The 17357-nt window shown below is 37.3% G+C and overlaps 1 protein-coding gene across 4 annotated transcripts in view; it reads right to left on the reverse strand.

The window, feature by feature from the left end:
- GRXCR1 (glutaredoxin and cysteine rich domain containing 1) overlaps positions 1 to 17357 on the reverse strand; it is a 349214-nt gene that overhangs the window by 266051 nt on the left and 65806 nt on the right. For all 4 annotated transcript variants that reach the window (XR_009533590.1, XR_009533588.1, XR_009533591.1 and 1 more), the window contains one exon: positions 4239 to 4447. The gene's annotated coding sequence lies outside the window, so the exon portion shown is untranslated. The remainder of the gene's footprint in view (positions 1 to 4238; positions 4448 to 17357) is intronic.

The raw sequence follows: 17357 nt of genomic DNA on the forward strand, positions 1-17357 counted from the left end.
GATAATCTTTTTTTAAATTTATACTGCTGGTTATCACTACACACAGCATAGAAGACATACCTAAGTACCTAAAAAGAGAGGGCACATTTCATATTTACAAACAAATCCTGGTTGCAGAGCAGAGCAGGAGCCTAGGAATGTGTAGCCATGCTAAATAATATGCATCCTATTCCCTTTGCCCATCTCCCACTCATACCTCAGCCACACACTTTTATTCAATAACGAAAATAAATAGTAGAAAAAAAGTGCCAATACATTAAACACAGTTTTTATACATCTGTCTTGATTTCCTGAATAACGACTTTATAATAGAAATACAATGACTATGGCCTTCTATCATTTTTCTCTTAACACTTTGATCTGCAGAGTTCTCAGGAACAGAAAGATGGTCTATCAGAATCATTAACTGGATGATGTTAAGCTTACAGTCATGCAGCTAGTAGTTGTCGAGCACCTATAACGTATCAGGGTTTGTATTAAGTCCTGAGGTGGAAGGAGTGATTACCACCATCAGTTTCTCACAGATGGGAATAAAACCTAGTTATGTACCCCCAAAATTGCATCCCATTGTGGTAGAGTGCTATAACAAAGATTTGGGGACAAAGAAAAGAGCTGCAAGACTCAGATGGGGGTGGTTGGGAAGGCTTAGGATGGTAGAAACTCGCACTGAATCTTGAAGGACTAAGTGGAACTTTCTAGATGAGGAGAGAGGATATTTACCAGCAGTTGGAACTGGATGTGCAAAGAATGCAAGGCAACAGGGAAGCAAGCAGCTAATTATGGCAGGCTCAGTGAGGGATCCATGTGAGGGAGAAGGAGCAGATGGGAAGGGAGGGAATTTTTGGCTATATGAAAGTTTAACCCCAAAGGAGATAGGAAGACTTTGGGGGATTTTAGGCAAGGAAGTAAAAGATCATTCTGGCAGCTTAGGATAGAATGAATTAAAATGAAGAGAGTCTGGAGGTAGAAAGAAAATAATTCCAACAAAAAATTACAACAGTGGCATTGGGTATGAATCAAAAAATTTCAAGAGAGAGTCTAAAGGATTTGGTGATCAATTGAATGTAAGGGTAACAGCTCCACAGGGGGTTTGAGGATAACTCACATATTCTGACAACCAACTGGGATGGACAGTTATGACATACTTTATGATATATACTAAAAATGAGTTTTGTGTTTAGGGAAGAAGGAAGCAACAAATATACTTTTCACAGGGTTGAGTCTGAGGAGCTTATGGTTTATTCATGTAAAACTGTCCAACAGATCAGAGGTTCCTAAGCTTCCAGATTTCACATACCAGTAAAATTTCCAAATAAACATGACGGACCAACTTAAGACTGCCAATTTTTCATTTTGCTAAGTCAGGATATGTTTTTTAAAAAATCTATCCACTGGTATCAATATTTCATTTTTATAATAGGATATTTCAACACCAACAACTGAGTGAATCTTAATATAAAAGGCAATTTATTAAATTAAGTAAACTTGACTTCATTTTAAAACTGCACTGAAATGTCCTTCTTTTAAATTGATTAATTAATTTATTTGGCTGAGACGGGTCTTAGCTGCGGCACACAGGATCTTCATTGTGGCACACGGGCCTCTCTAGTTGCGGTGCATAGGCTTCTCTGGTTGCAGCGCGCAGGCTTCTCTCTAGTCGTGGCGCACAGGCTCCAGAGTGCACAGGTTCAGTAGCTGTGGCGTGCAGGCTTAGTTGCCCTGTGGCATGTGGGATCTTAGTTTCCTGACCAGTGATAGAACTGCATCCCCTGCACTGGAAAGTGGATCCTTAACCACTGGACCACCAGGGAAGTCCCAAAATGTCCTTATTTTTTTCAGTTCCTCTTTTTCCAACATAATCCTCATCACTGACTTACAACAGACCACAAATTGGCACTAAAGCCACTGAAATAGTTTGTACATATAGAGATTTGGGGTCCAATAGAGAAGCAATAGTTGAAGATCTAGAATCATAAGCATATTATTTGAAATTGACAAAATAGATAATCATAAGTACTATTTATTCACCATCTTCTATGAGTCAAGCACTAATGTAAGGGCTTTACATAATTTCTCATTTCAAAATCTCAACAATTCTGAAAGGTAAGAGAGGGTAGTTCATTTTTACAGATGAAGAAATTGAGACTGAAGATATTAAGTTGCCCAAGATCACAAAGCAGAAAGTGGCAGAGCTAATAGCCAAGATTTCTCTAAGTTGAAGTTCTCTATTTTTAAGTGTGATGTTAAACTGCTACCCTGGAAAGAATATATAGAATGAGACAGGGCATCAAGTATGGAACTCTAAGGAATACTGACACTTAAGATGATGTTCCAAAAGAAAAGAGCCTAGAAAAGGAAAGTAAATAGGGTCATGTGAAACAAAGGAGAGGAGAATTTACAAAAGAAATGTGTTGTCAAAAATTCCAAATATCATGGAGAAAGTAAATATAAATTAAATATGCATAAAAATCTATACTTATACAAATTGAAGTGAAAAAATTTTACACTGCATTTTCTTTTAATAGCCTGTTAGTAATACCCATCAGTCCTGCTGACCCTTTCACGTGCTCAGCAGCCACTCACAGTTACTAGAATTAGGAACTTACTCTACAACCATGTATCTAACCCCTTTTGCAAGTCAGAAACCAACCTGGACATCTTTTTGGTACTGGCCCATTGTAAGGGTCTTAATCTGGATTACCTGAGCAGTTGGATTAGCTAGCATTTGAATTCCTGACCCTGGTACTTAAATAAATCTTTCAGGATCAAATCAAACCACATTCAAATTTATATAATATCTCTTATGCAGGATAAGTTCCTCTAACTAGAAAGTTTTTTAAAGTGTAATTTGTAATTTAGGAACTATGGATGTAGAGAAATGTTTGCTACAATCTTATAGCCTGTTCTAAAATTTCTATTACAAAAGCTACTTCTGATAGGCACAAAGATTTGAAATGCAATTTCAATATGCTATCACCAGGAGGCACTGATACACTGATATCAGGGTTTGAATAATTAAGCCAATACATTGTATAAGTTTAAGACAATCACTTCTATCAAGTCCTAACAGAGATTTCCAATCATGAATTCTTTACCCCTTATATGCCTGTCATAAATTACTGCCTCTCAGGTCCAAATTCTTTCTATTTCCCTGCTCTGTGAAAATGGGCCCTTTAAATATTTTCCACTGTCAACTGTACCATGTCACACTTTATCAGTAGAGATTGCTGGAGGGACATTACAGGGGGAAAGGGTTCTGCCTCCTGCTTCTCATGTGCTCACTTCTGTGCAGACTTCTGCAGCACATGCCTAGTACCCAGGTCCTACAGCTCAGGCAGCTTCCAGCACCAGGTTCCTACGGTGTGCCCAGCTTCTCCAGAGCCAGGTTCCTGCAGAGTGGTGAGGAGAAGAGTGATACCACCTTTGGGCAGTTTTGTAGCATTGCTTCAGGTGAGATACCACCTCACCAACAACTTTCCCTGGAGCACTAGAGAAAGGCAGCTTCCTGAGAGCAGATTTCCAACAAACTCTCCCAGGGTAGCATCACAGGGACTTTTCTGACATCCAGCGAGGACTGTGCCTTCTGCAGTAGGTTCCAGATCTCAATCCTGGAGTGTGGAGAGGGGGGCATGAGTGGGAACTCTTCCTTGGGTGATCTTCTCAGCCCTATGGATAAGGACTGCTCCTTATACCCGTTATACTGTATTCTTTATAGTTCTCTTTACTTCTCACCAGTGAAAGAGGCATTGCTCCAATCTCTTATTAGAGTTAGTGATTCTTTATATTAAATTTTCCCTGTTCAAGTTACTTCATGATTTTTCTCCCCTGATAATATGCATACTGATAAAATCCAGTTACACTTACCTTTATAAAAATAACCAAAGAAATTAAAATAATAGTAACTCTATAAATTTCAAAGATGATAATTTAACATCACAACTTTTAAAGAAATAAATAATTCAAATAATACCTTTCCCATGAAATATTAACTTTGCCAGTTCACCATGTTTCCCAAGAGGAAGTCAAACACCTTTTCTGGTGGTCTTTCCTTAACCTTAAATTTCCTCAATATTAAAGAAGGAAAGAGGAAGACAACTGAAAGAATTTTACTGAGAACCTATCACAGCCTAGAGGTCTATACATCTCATCTGTCTTAATCCTACAATGACCCAAAGAGTAAGTGTTATTATTTCAATTTTAGTCAAGGAACTAAGACCAAGAGAGGTTAAATGACTCACCAAGATGATGCACCTAGTAAATGGCAGAGAGGATTCAAAGGCAGATGTGGCTGATTCCAAACTCCTTATGCTTCCCCACAGATGATTTTTTGTGTAACTGGCTCTCTTCTCTCTGACTCAGATACAGAAGGCAGCTCACTGGAACTGAATTTTTAATTTATGTTTTCATCTTCTTTGCTCTCAGAACAGATGCTGCTTCTTTCTGCATGCTTCATAAGAAAAAGAAAGAAGCAACTACTTAGAAAGCAGGCCAAAAAAAAAAAAAAAAAAAAAAAAGCTTTCATGTATATTTTCCCTCAGTCAAAAAGAAATATTTCTAATAATATAACAAGAGTGAAATTATACCCTCCCTTTTCTTTTTCCAATCAAAACAGGCTACTTAGGTGGCAATGATATAATTAAACTTTAGAAACTTTAGCCCTAGAAATATTGGTTTATATTATATTAAATTTAGCATATTTTTCAAGTGTTGAAAGAAAACAAACTGTCAGCCCTCAATTCTATACTTCACAAAAATATCCTTCAGGTATGAAGGGCAAAAAAGACATTCTCAGATGAAGGGAAACTAAGAGAATCTGTTCCCAGTAGACTTACCCTTAAAGAATGCCTTAAAGAAATCCTTCAAACAGAAAGAAAATGACTTCAGAAAGGTAGAAATAACAATGCAGTAGGTTAAAAAAAAAAAAAGAAGCAGGGAGGGGGTAAATATAATAGACTATCCTTCTTCTCATGGGTTTTTAATCATGTCTGGTGGTTGAAGCAGCAACTATAACACCACCCCAGGGGGTGCTTGACGTGTGTAAGGGAATTAAATTTTTAAATGGGGAGAGTTAAGGGATTTAAATGGAAATAAGGTTCCTATACTCCACTTGAAGTAGTAAAGTATTTTTTCAGTAGATTGTTATTGCAGTTACACATGTTCATTGTAATACCTAAAGCAACCACTAAGAAAACAATACATCTAAAAAACTGTTCAAGGAAGACAAAGGAGGACCTTTGTATCACATGTTAATGTCTGCTAGGAGAACAGACTTCAGAAGAGGCATCCAGCACTCAAGTGGACAGGATGACTCAGTCACCCAGCCTCAGTCTTTAGCTTCTCTGGCAATTGAATAGTACAGCTATGAACTAGAATGGCCATGGTGGAAGAAATGGACCTTCACTTGGGCCTGCAATCCTTCTCACCAATTCTAGTCTAGCTATTGCCACTGCTGAACGTCTAACTTGCCAGTAGCAGAGAACTACAGTGTGCCCCCAATATGGAACAATCTTTCAGTGAGACAACCCAGACTCTTACACTCTGGAAAGGGCAAATGTTCCATGCTACCCATGCTTGACCCTGTATTCCAGATAGGGCTTTGCCTTTCCTTTCCTGGCCACACTTCCCATCCAGCATCACTAAGGACTCACTCTGGATAGCCAGGTGACTTTCATTCCCAGTCGTTACTGTAAATGGGAAAGTATAGCAACCATGACCTGATCAAGACAGAGTGACAAAGAGGCTCACAACTCACAAATTAAGGATGGGGCCTGGGTCGCCCCCACAAGGCAAACCACACGTTGGCAGAAATGCTCATAGTGGGGAGAGGAATTTAGAACTGGTAGTGGAGGCAGGAGGTAATGAATATTACACATGGCCTCAGGACAAACTGCAGCAGCAGCAGCTGGATTTTATCCCAGTAACCTTCTTGTAAGGTTTTCCAATCAGAATTCTCGAGAGGCTGTGCCTGAATGTATGTGTATCTGAGTTCGAAGAGTAAACTGTAAAGGATGTTGTTGGTACCCATCCACGTCATGTAAAGAGGGGCGTCCCCCTTTTCCCCAGCTACTGTGAGCATTGGTTGATAACAGCTCACAGCTACTCCCATTTCTAGTGACTTGCCCTCACACAAACAGGAGCAGCCTCACCTGGGAGGCTATGACCGCCCACCCCTCCCAAGGGAAGACCACTGCCCTGACTGACTCTCATCAGGAGGAAATGACTTGGTTGTACAATTTGTCCTCCATGGTTTCCTGTGGAATCAGATCCATATTCTGGCTCAGTTTTTTGTTTTTGTTTTTTTTTCCTGTCCTATCCTATTTTCCTCAATTTCCTTCACCTGAAAGTGCTTTCCTAAACAAACAAACAAACAAAAAACCACTGGAACAAGAATTCCTATCCCATACTCTCCTTGTAGAAACTCCAGCTAAGACACTTGTGAATCTTATAAAACTGTGCTCTGCTAGACATGCCTTGTAAAACTTGATAGATTCCATCAAATCTGAAACTTGAAACCAAATGATTAAATTTAAATCTGTAGATAACACAAACTCTGTATGCATTTCATATTACTTGAGTTAAGAAACTAGAGTTTATGATAAATATAATAAAATATTGTTAATTCAAAAGAGGCAACAAGCTTTCTATTTCTGCTTTGATGATGTCTTTCCAAAATCTTCATTACTCTAAAGGCAGGAAGCATGCAATCACAGAGAGCCTATCTTTCACATTAGTTGTTTTGTATGGGCCAAGAAAACTGAAACAGAGGCCACCTACAAGAAGAAGAAATGACTTTTGAAATAATTTTCATTTGCCATAAAATTTATTCTGCTTATAATAAATTATCATTCAGATGATTTTCCACAAAAGTCCAATTTAAAAAAACATATCATAAAACAAAGTCACAAATCAGCACTGTACTCTAGAGGGAAATACTTCTAGAAATAATATATAATATTATGGATTCAAAAACACTAAATTGAGGAAAAAACAAAATAAAAAACACCACAGAGAATTTAAATCTTAATTGTAATCATAACACTAGGAAACTTGGTGGGTTCAATCCTTCTCTTGAGAACACAGAACAAGTGTATTCTTTTAACTCTGTTTCTCCTAGGCCTTCAAGACTAGAAATTTATAATCTAGGTTATAAAATTAAATTATTTTAAAAAGAGCTCCTATCACCATTAAGAAAAGAATATATCATCAAAATCCATTGTTCAACTTCCATAGATCTACTGTTTTCAAAACTCATCTTCCATCAAAGGGAGCTTCCAATATTTTGACAAAGCATGGTGACCAGCACTTAAATTAACACTAGGGCTTCCCTGGTGGTGCAGTGGTTGAGGGTCCGCCTGCCAATGCAGGGGACACGGGTTTGTGCCCCGGTCTGGGAAGATCCCACATGCCGCAGAGCGGCTGGGCCCGTGAGCCATGGCCGCTGAGCCTGCGCGTCCGGAGGCTGTGCTCCGCAACAGGAGAGGCCACAACAGTGAGAGGCCCGCGTACTGCAAAAAAATAAAATAAAATAAAATAAAATATGAACCATAATTCCTTAATAATTGTCAAATAAGCAGTCGGTATTCAAATGTCCATGACTGTCTTGTACATTTTAAAAGTGTTTAGTTTAAATCAGGACTCAAATAAGAATCATACATTGCATTTGACCGTGTTTCTTAAATTTCTTAAGATTTTTCCATGCCCACATTTCCCCCTTTGAAATTTATTTATTTAAAAAAAATAAGATCACTTATACAATAAAGCTTTCCACACTCTGGATTTTAATGACTGCTTCCCCACGGTGTCTTTTAACATGTTTGTCTGTCCCCTGTAATTCCTGTAAGCTGCTAGTTAAATCTAGAGGCTTGATCTGTTTCAAGGAAAAATTTTGGCAAGAATACTTTAGAGATGGTGGTATATACTTCTATCAAGAAGCGTATAACGTTTAGTAGTTTCTCTTTTTGTGGGGGTAACAGCTGTAGTTGATCAGTTCCTAGATCATCTATATCACTGAGGGTTCACAAAAAGGTGATATTTGCATACTATTATTCCTTCTTATCTATTGGCTATGAAAATTTTATAGAGAGAAATACCCTCATGAACTGTTTGACTGCCCTGAGGTATAGTTCATATAGGAGAAGGTGATTAAATGCTTGATTCTTTCAATGGGAAGAAAATTCTTGAAGATGATTTCTCAGGTAAGAACTCTGTTAATAAATTGCCCCTAATGGAGAGGTTTGCTGTGCTCATTCTCATCTGAAAGCTAGTTAGAAGACCTTCACAGGTACTACTGAAAGAGCTTAGTATGTATGCAGTATGGGAAACCCAGCAGACTGGAATCTGACTCCCACCTGACAAATATAAAGAGCTAAAGGTAAGGTGATTAGCTGTTGATGAATGAACCCAAGGACTGTGGGGTCTACCTCCACTGTACAGCTTATCAAGTCCAAGGGTACATCAAGGATTCCAGTGCACCAGATATGGGTCATGACAAAAGAGAGACCTTGTGGAGGTTTATATTATGTCCTATCCAACAGAACCCACTTGCATATACGGCCTGCTAGATTGCTAGCAACTGAGGAGAGAGTAAGAGGAGAGTGCATCACTTACCACAAGAGAACTACAAGGAAGAAGCTCCTAAACATGTGATGAGAAGCTCCTAAACATGTGATAGGGGGCTCTGAAAACCTCATGAGAGAAAAATTCTTCTTTAAACACCTGCTGAACTCAGAAAGTTCAAAGCCATATTAAGTCATGTTAAGTCTTTGGTTAACAAAACAGACTGGTAGTCCATTATAGTTATGGATTATTTTTTTCTCTTCCACGGTATATATACTTGGCCATAGACCAAAGTGTTAACTGGGATTGTGGCTGAGAAGTAGGATCTTTTTCCTACTGAAATAGTTTTATCTTTTCTCCAGAAGTTCCACTATTTTTATAAGAGCAGAAGTTAAGTTATAGGGGTTTACTGTTTAGGGAATGAATGAGTAAACTTGTCCAGGCAACTAATGGTCTATGTCTTGGCTTATAAACATTTTCGTATTGATTTTCCTAGTTCTCATCCCACTCTGCCCTAGGCTATTTGAAAAGCTGCAGCTAAAACTCATCCCCTGCTTTGACTATTTTCTGCCCAGTCATTTTATGCTTCAGCAAAATTCTTGCTGTCCTCCTTAATGGTCTTCTGGGGATGGAAGAGCAACTTCAATAAAAGTACAGTGAATTAAGTGATGGGACCAAGCCATTAACAAAACTCTAAGCTTGTCCTAGATCCTAGAACATATAGTTCTAGTATAGCCCCTCTAGCTTTTAACATATTTCTATGCACACTATTTAATTTATCTAACAAATAGGTGTTTACATTTATCAAATACTTTTTCTGCATCAATTTAAAAAGTCATATTATTTCCTTTTTCTTTATTGTCTGTTAATATGGTAAATTCTCTGGTTATATTTTCTTATGTTGAGATCTGGGATTACTGGGATAAACCTGATCTGAATAATGAATTATTGTTTAATAATCAAATGTTTGATTGGCTAATATTTAATTTATAATATTGAAACATGCATTAACAAGTGAAATTGGTTTATAATTTTCTTTTATTGCCATTATCTGATATTGGAATCAAGATTGCACCAATCTCATCAAATAAGCTGACAGTGCTTCTTTTCTGGAATAAAATTTGTAAGAGTTTTTCCTTGAAAATTTAGTAGAAATTCCCTTGAAACAGATGGGGGCTACAAAGTTTCGGTGGGAGGGAGGTCTTTTGCCACCATTTTAACGTCTCTACTGCTTATCGACCTATCCAATTCTTCTAATTTGGACGCTTTATATTTTTCCAAATAGTTAATGACTTCTTATAAGTTATCAAGTAAATTCTTATATAGTTGTTCATAACATTGCTTTTGATTTAAAATATGTTATATTTGTAGTTATTATTGTTTTTCATTGCATGTTTCTGTTTTCACTTTGTTTTTTCTTTTCCTTGCTCAGACTTTTAGTTTTGTTGATATTTTTATTGTTTTTAATTCTTTATTTTATTAATTTCTCTTTTATTGTTATTAATTCCTCCTTCCTTGTTTCTTTCTGTTTATTTTTTTGGATCTTCTCTGTTACATTTTCAACTTCCTGAATTGAATGTTTAGCTTAATCATTTTCAAACTCTCTGTGTCCAGCTAAATTTACTTGAAACTATACATTTCTGTCAAAGGACTGTGTTAACCATACCTTAGCAAATATGACATATGAGGCTTGTTGTTTGAGTTGTAAAACTTCATAATCCCCTTCATGATCCCCTTTTTAGCCCCATGATTGTTTATTAATATAAAACCTGACATTTAAGATTATGTAAACCACACTTATTTCCTTTGTTAAAATTTCTAATGTCAATCAATTATGGTCAGTGAATGTAGCCCACATGATATTGATTCCCTGAAAATTATTGAGGCTTCCTTTATGGTCTAGTAAATTTTCCATGAGAGAACATTTTGTAAATAATCTGTGTGATCATTTGTATTCTCAGTTGCTTCAGTGTTGAGTTGTGTTTTGTGTGCTTATGTGTGTCTGTGTATGTGTGTATCTTTTGGGAGACACAATTCAACCCAGTACATATGGCAAAAGGGGCTTTGCAGATGTGATTAACTTAACAATCTTGACATGGGGATATTGTCCTGGATGATCCAGGTGCCCAGTATAATCACAGAGACACACATAGACACAAACACACACATACATACATACATACATCTATGTATATAAAATAGTTCAAGATTTTTTATTACATTACTCAGTTCTACTATGTCTCTAGTTTGTGTTTGTCTGATTTATTTGTCAATTTATGAGGGGAGCATGTTAAAATCTCTTGCAACATATGTTGATATATCTATTTATCCCCACCATTATGCCATTGTTACTTTGTATATTTTGAGGCTATATTGTTAAAGCATCTATATAAATGCTGACTATACCTCCTTGCTGTATTATTTTCTTTAACATGCTCCCCTCATAAACTGACCCTAAGTGGCATCTGATCAGGGAGGGGGCAGCCATTACTGGCGATGGCACAGGTAGCACATCAGAGGCAGTCTGGATCTCTAACGGCAGCCAGACCAACACGGTTCACATGCTGACCTTCACCAAACACCCCGCCAGCCCCTCTTGCTCCAGCACGGCTCCCCTCTGTGGCAAGGGTGCTGAAGCTGGGAGGGGAAAGAGCACACACTTAAAGGGAACTGAGCCAGCTGAGGCCAACCCTCAGGGCTTCTGCTCCGGCAACATGGGACATGCCCCTGCCTCTATAGAGTGGTGACAGCCACTAACCAAGGGGAAGACCCACTCACACCTGGATCTGGCCCTAGCCACTCCTTCTCCAGCCCCACCTCCTACCAAAGTGATAGCTGCCAGCACATCCTGAGGAAACATGTGACTTGTGTTCACACCAAATCCAGCTCTCCCACCAAAGACCCTGGGCACACACACACTGTATAAGGATGTTCTCACCTAAGGACACCCCTTTAAGACCATCAAAGGTAACTGTTGCACCTAATATCATTGAGAGAGAGAAAGTTAAGCAAAATGAGAAGATGGAGGAATTTGCCTCAATTGAAAGAGCAAGAGAAAACCCATGAAAGAAAACAACAAATGAAACAGAAGTAAACAATTTACCAGGTAAAGAATTCAAATCATTAGTAATAAGAATGCTAACTGAATTAGGGAAAAAAACAGATGAACACAGTGAAAATTTTAACTAGGAGCTAGAAAATAAAAAAGAACCTGTCAGAACTGAAAAATACAAAAACTGAAATGAAAAACACACTACAGAAAAATAAACAGTAGACTAGGTGATACAGAACAGCACATAAGAGATCTGGAAGATAGAGTAATGGAAACCACCCAATCAGAAGAGCAAAAAGAAAAACAAATTTAAAAAATGAGAATAGCTTAAGGGATTTTTAGGCTAACATCAAGCGTACCGACGTTCACATTATAGGGGTCCCAAGAGGAGAAGAGAGAAAAAAGGAGATTGAAAATGTAATTAATGAAATTAAGCTACATGTAGCACTTGTTACTTAAAAAGACCTTTTCTTTTGACTCTCTTGTTTGTATTCTGTGAGTACTACTATATCCAAATCACTTTAGGGATTCAACCTACCCATAAGGAGGAGTAAAAATGAAAAATTCCTCATAAAACAAGAGTTCTGAGAGGAAAAGCAATTTGAATTGATGTCTACCAAGCTTTTCTTCAGACAGTTTAACCTAGTGAATGCTTCTTTTTTTAATATATATATTTATTTTCGGTTGCATTGGGTCTTTGTTGCTGCATGAGGGCTTTCTCTAGTTGTGGCTCATGGGCTCAGTAGTTGTGGCGTGCAGGCTCCAGAGCACAGGCTCAGTAGTTGTGGCACACGGGCTTAGTTGCACCGCGGCATGTGGGATCCTCCCGGACCGGGGCATGAACCCATGCCCCCCGCATTGGCAGACGGACTCTCAACCACTGCGCCACCAGGGAAGCCCTAGTGAATGCTTCTTATACAGTTAAAGAGGAATTGTAAGGAATCTTTTTTTCTTTAAACAAATTGCTTACAGTTTGGTATTTATTACTCCAGCTCTACAAAATTATAAAGCATAATTACACACACTCATTCAGAAGCCTAAATAATGAGACCCCCAAGAATTACTAAAGAAAGACAATGAGCCAAGCAATATGTACACATGAATTAGAACTATCTGAATCACTGGGTTCAGAATATAAAAGAAAAGTAATATCCTCAAAGAGATAAAGCAGGAAGTTTGGGATTGACAAAAACAAAAACTGTAAATCACTATATTGTACACCTGTAACTTATTATATGATATTGTACATCCACTATACATCAATAAAAAGAAAGTGAAAAAAAGGAGAAAAATATATTTTTATATATATATATAAATTATCTAAGATTTCCTTCATGTCCTCCTTCCTTTATCTCTCACCACCAAACATAATTTGTGCTATAAGTATTTGTAGTACACATGCTGGATCAATATACTTTTTCTAAACCACTTTATTGAAATATTATGGCATATTACAAAAAGCTATACATATTTAATGTAGATAATTCTAGGTATTTATAAATATATATACATCCATGAAACATCACCATAATCAATGCCATAAGCATATCCATCACCTCCATAAGTTTCCTCCCACCTTATTCATTTATTATCTATCTATCAAGATCCTAACATAAGATCTACCCTCTTAGAAAAATTTTAAGTATACCATACATCATTTTTTTACAAAGCTACAATAATCAAAATAGTATGGTACTGGCATCAAAACAGACATAGACCAAAGGAACAGAATAGGGAGCCCAGAAATAAACCCATACATATGAAGCAAACCTATCTTTAACAAAAGTGCTAAGAATACTCAATGGGGAAAGGATAGTCTCTTCAGTAAATAGTGCTGAGAAAACTGGATATCCACATGCAAAAGAATAAACTTGGACCCTTTTCTTACACTGTACACAAAAAACAACCCAAAGTGGATTAAAGACTTAAATGTAAGACCTGAATGCACAAAATTCCTAGGAGAAAACATTGGGAATAAACTTCTTGACATTGACTTTGGCAATGACTTGTTGGACCTGACAACAAAAGGACAGACAACAAAAACAAAAATAGGCAAATGGGATTACATCAAACTATAAAGCTTCTGCACAGCAAAGAAAACAACAAAGTCAAAAAGGCAACCTGTGGAATGAAAGAAAATATCTGCAAACCATATATCTGATGAAAGGTTAATATCCAAAATATATTTTAAAACTCCTTCCTATAATTCAATACTAGCAAAAACAAACAAAAAACAACAACAACAGCCTTATTTAAAAATGGGCAAAATACCTTAACAGAAATTTCTCCAAAGAAGACATACAAATGGCCAACATGTATATGAAAAGACACTCAACATCACTAATTGGGGAAATATAAATCAAAACTACAATGAGAGATCAACTTAATATTCTTATTAACGCATTTTAGAGAGGGGCCATAGTTTTATTATCTGTGCATATGATAGATAACCAGATCCAATTCTCTCCTGATAGCCAAGCTCATAAAAGAAAAGGATGTTATTCCCTAACAGGAGGGCAGCAGAAAGGAAGGCAGCTAGGGACTCTGGGATCAGCCTGTCTTGTATTCTTTAGGCTTTCTCAAGATACACATTCTATCCTCTTGTGTGCTGAATGATGAGCAAAGTTGAGTACACTCTGCACACTCTGAGCATTTTATAACCATGGAATTATTTCTTCCTTTCCAAATGGAACTTTATGGTCTCTGTGCCTCACGAGTGAGCCAGCCTTGAATGAGCATGGACTAGGAACCAGGAGACCAGGTTCCAAATATTCCAGCTCTGCCATTGAACTTTAGACAAATGATTTAACTTCTCTGTAAAATGAGGATAGTGATAATTCACCACAAACACTTCTCAGGATTATTTTAAGGATCAACTAAGATCACATAAACACTCAAAAAGCCTAAGGTGTATCAAGGAATCTTGTGTAGTTCTAGAAGTATAACACTTGGTATAAAATGGAAAGTGTAATATTCCAGCTGTTAAATGATGAAGAAATGTTAGTCATAATTTTTTTCAAACCCCTAAGTAATGAGTCTAGGCAATGCTCATCAATGATTACTAAGACCACACACACAAAAAGAGAAACAAACAGACATTATTCATGTATTCCTGAAAAAAAGACCTAAATCAGATCAAACTATCAAGCCAAACACCTCTAGATCAAATTGCCTGTATTCAGGATATACAGGCGGCAAAAATACATGTTAAATGACATCACAAAGAAGCAATCATCAAAATTCAAAATTCAAGAAACTCTACGAGAAACTGCTTTGTTTTTTCAACAATCTGCTAAGGGAAAAAAAGATTGGGGGAGTTTATAGATTAAAAGAAACTTAAGAGACATGTGCGAACCAAGTGAATGTGTGAACATTGTTTGGAAATTTATTCAAACAAACCAAGATTAAAAAACCATTATGGAGACAATCAGGGAAATCTGAACACTGGAAATTTGTTGATATTAAGGAACTGTTGTCAGTTCTTTAGGTGTGATAATGGTATCGTGGTTATGTTTTTAAGCAATTCGTTATCTTTTAAAGAGACAAATATTCATGGATGAAATGATGTAATATCTGGGAGTCTCCTCAAATAACCAGAAGGTGCGGGGCACGGGGGCTGCAAATAGAAGTGGGTGGGGACAGACCTGAACCTGCTAGTGAACATACCCAGACAACAAATTAAAATAAGGAAATTATAAGTATTGCATATAAGGTATACAGTAAAAATCTGTTTTTAGGAAATCTTGAACATGCCATGCTCCCCGGGGAGTAAATTAATACTCACCTATCACAGTCATAATTTACACTATCACAAGTTCTAACAAGTGCTTAGGAGTTGAAAACCATAAAACATGGAAACATTATTATTTTTAACACTAAATTTTGAGGTTTTAAATATGCATCAATGAGAGGAGTGTCTGTTTATCTCCACTGCAGACTAAACAGTTTCAGGGATACCAAAGCCTTTTAATTTGTACTTTCTTCCATTTTTTTCATAATATAATTGGAAAGATGGGCTTTATCTTTTCAATCGTGAAGGAAATCTTGGGAGTTCTTGTGAGATTTATGCTCATTAGCCATAACCTTCAAAAAACAAAGTGTTCTCAGGATATTTTTTAAAAACTGGTTTGTGGTGTTCTATTTGTTCCTCAGGTTCCCAGACCCTTGACCATGCATGATACAGACACATTTCAGCTGCAAATTATTTGCACTGTTAGAGTCCAAAAAATATTCATGCTGCTAAAAAATTTGAAATGCTAGATTTCCAGGAAGAAAAATGAAGGCAAATTACCAGCCAATATTTCTACTTTTAGCAGATTAAATAATCATAATATAATTACTAAGACTTCAAAGCATCCAGCCCTTACACACATTTCCTAAAAATATATATATACTAGAAATTTTTGGAACAACGTTTTACATGGAAAATAAACACTCAGCTTCTGAAGTCCTCAATAACACATAGTCCTCCTAAGTAAACAAACACCTTTGGCTTCAATTCTTAAAGCACACAGCAGTTAAAAGTAATTCTGTAATTAGATGATGATCCAGACAAAATGATAAGAAAATCCCAGAGTCATTCCATCCCAGCCACATGACTCTAGTCTCCTTTCATTAAAGGATGGGAATCATGTTAGTTTGCTAGAGCTGCAGAAACAAAGTACCATAAACAGTGACCTAAACAAAAGAAATGTGTTGTCACACAGTTCTGGAAGCTCAATGCCCAACATCACGGTGTCGGCAGGGTTGTTTCTTTCTGTTGGCTGGGAAGAAGAAACTGTCCCATGCCTCTCCCCCAGCTTCTGGTGGTTTGCTAGCAATCTATAGCATTCATTGGCTTGTAGAAGCATCACCTTGATCTCTGCCTTTGTCTTCACATGGCATTCTCCTTGTGTACATGGCTGTGTCCAAATTTCCCCTTTTTATAAGGACACCAGTCATACTGGTTCAGGGCCCTCCCTACTTCAATATGACCTCTTTTTAACTAATTACATCTGCAACAGCCCTCTTCTAAATAAGGTCACATTCCGTGGTGTGAGAGGTTAGGACTTCAACATATGAATTTTAGGGATAAACAACTCAACGTATAACAGGAATTAAGAAAATGTATTTGCTCAGATGGTATATAAACTCAATTATCCAGAACATACAAAAAGCAGAAAAAAAAAAACATTCAAATTACAGAGGACCTCTACATATCAAAGTTGTACAGATCCATTTCAATAATACATTTATGCACACATTCAAGAAAACTTGTTGAATAATACCAATGATGTAAAGACACAATCAGGGATAAAGGAGCTCACATGCTATTAGGGACAACCTGACACAGATGCCCGGCACAGACAAATAATATTTTAAATGTTTATTCAATACTTATTTAGTGGCAGTGGAAAGAAACATATCCTATTAATAAAATTATATATTTTCTTTATTCCAAAATCATTCATTAAAACTATAATTGACATTTGTTTTGGGGACTTCCCTGGTGGTCCAGTGGTAAAGAATCCTCCTTCCAATGCAGGGGACATGGGTGCGATCCCTGATCGGGGAACTAAGATCCCACATGCCGCAGGGCAATTAAGCCCGCACGCTACAACTATCGAGCTCATGCGCCTCAACTAGAGAGCCCACATGCCGCAAACTACAGAGCCCATGCACTCTGGAGCACATACGCCACAACTAGAGAGAAGCCCACACACTGCAACAAAAGATCCCACATGCCACAACGAAGATCCCGTGTGCTGCA

Source organism: Mesoplodon densirostris, chromosome 1 (genome assembly GCF_025265405.1).
Source record: "Mesoplodon densirostris isolate mMesDen1 chromosome 1, mMesDen1 primary haplotype, whole genome shotgun sequence".
Classification (NCBI taxonomy): Eukaryota; Metazoa; Chordata; class Mammalia; order Artiodactyla; family Ziphiidae; genus Mesoplodon; species Mesoplodon densirostris.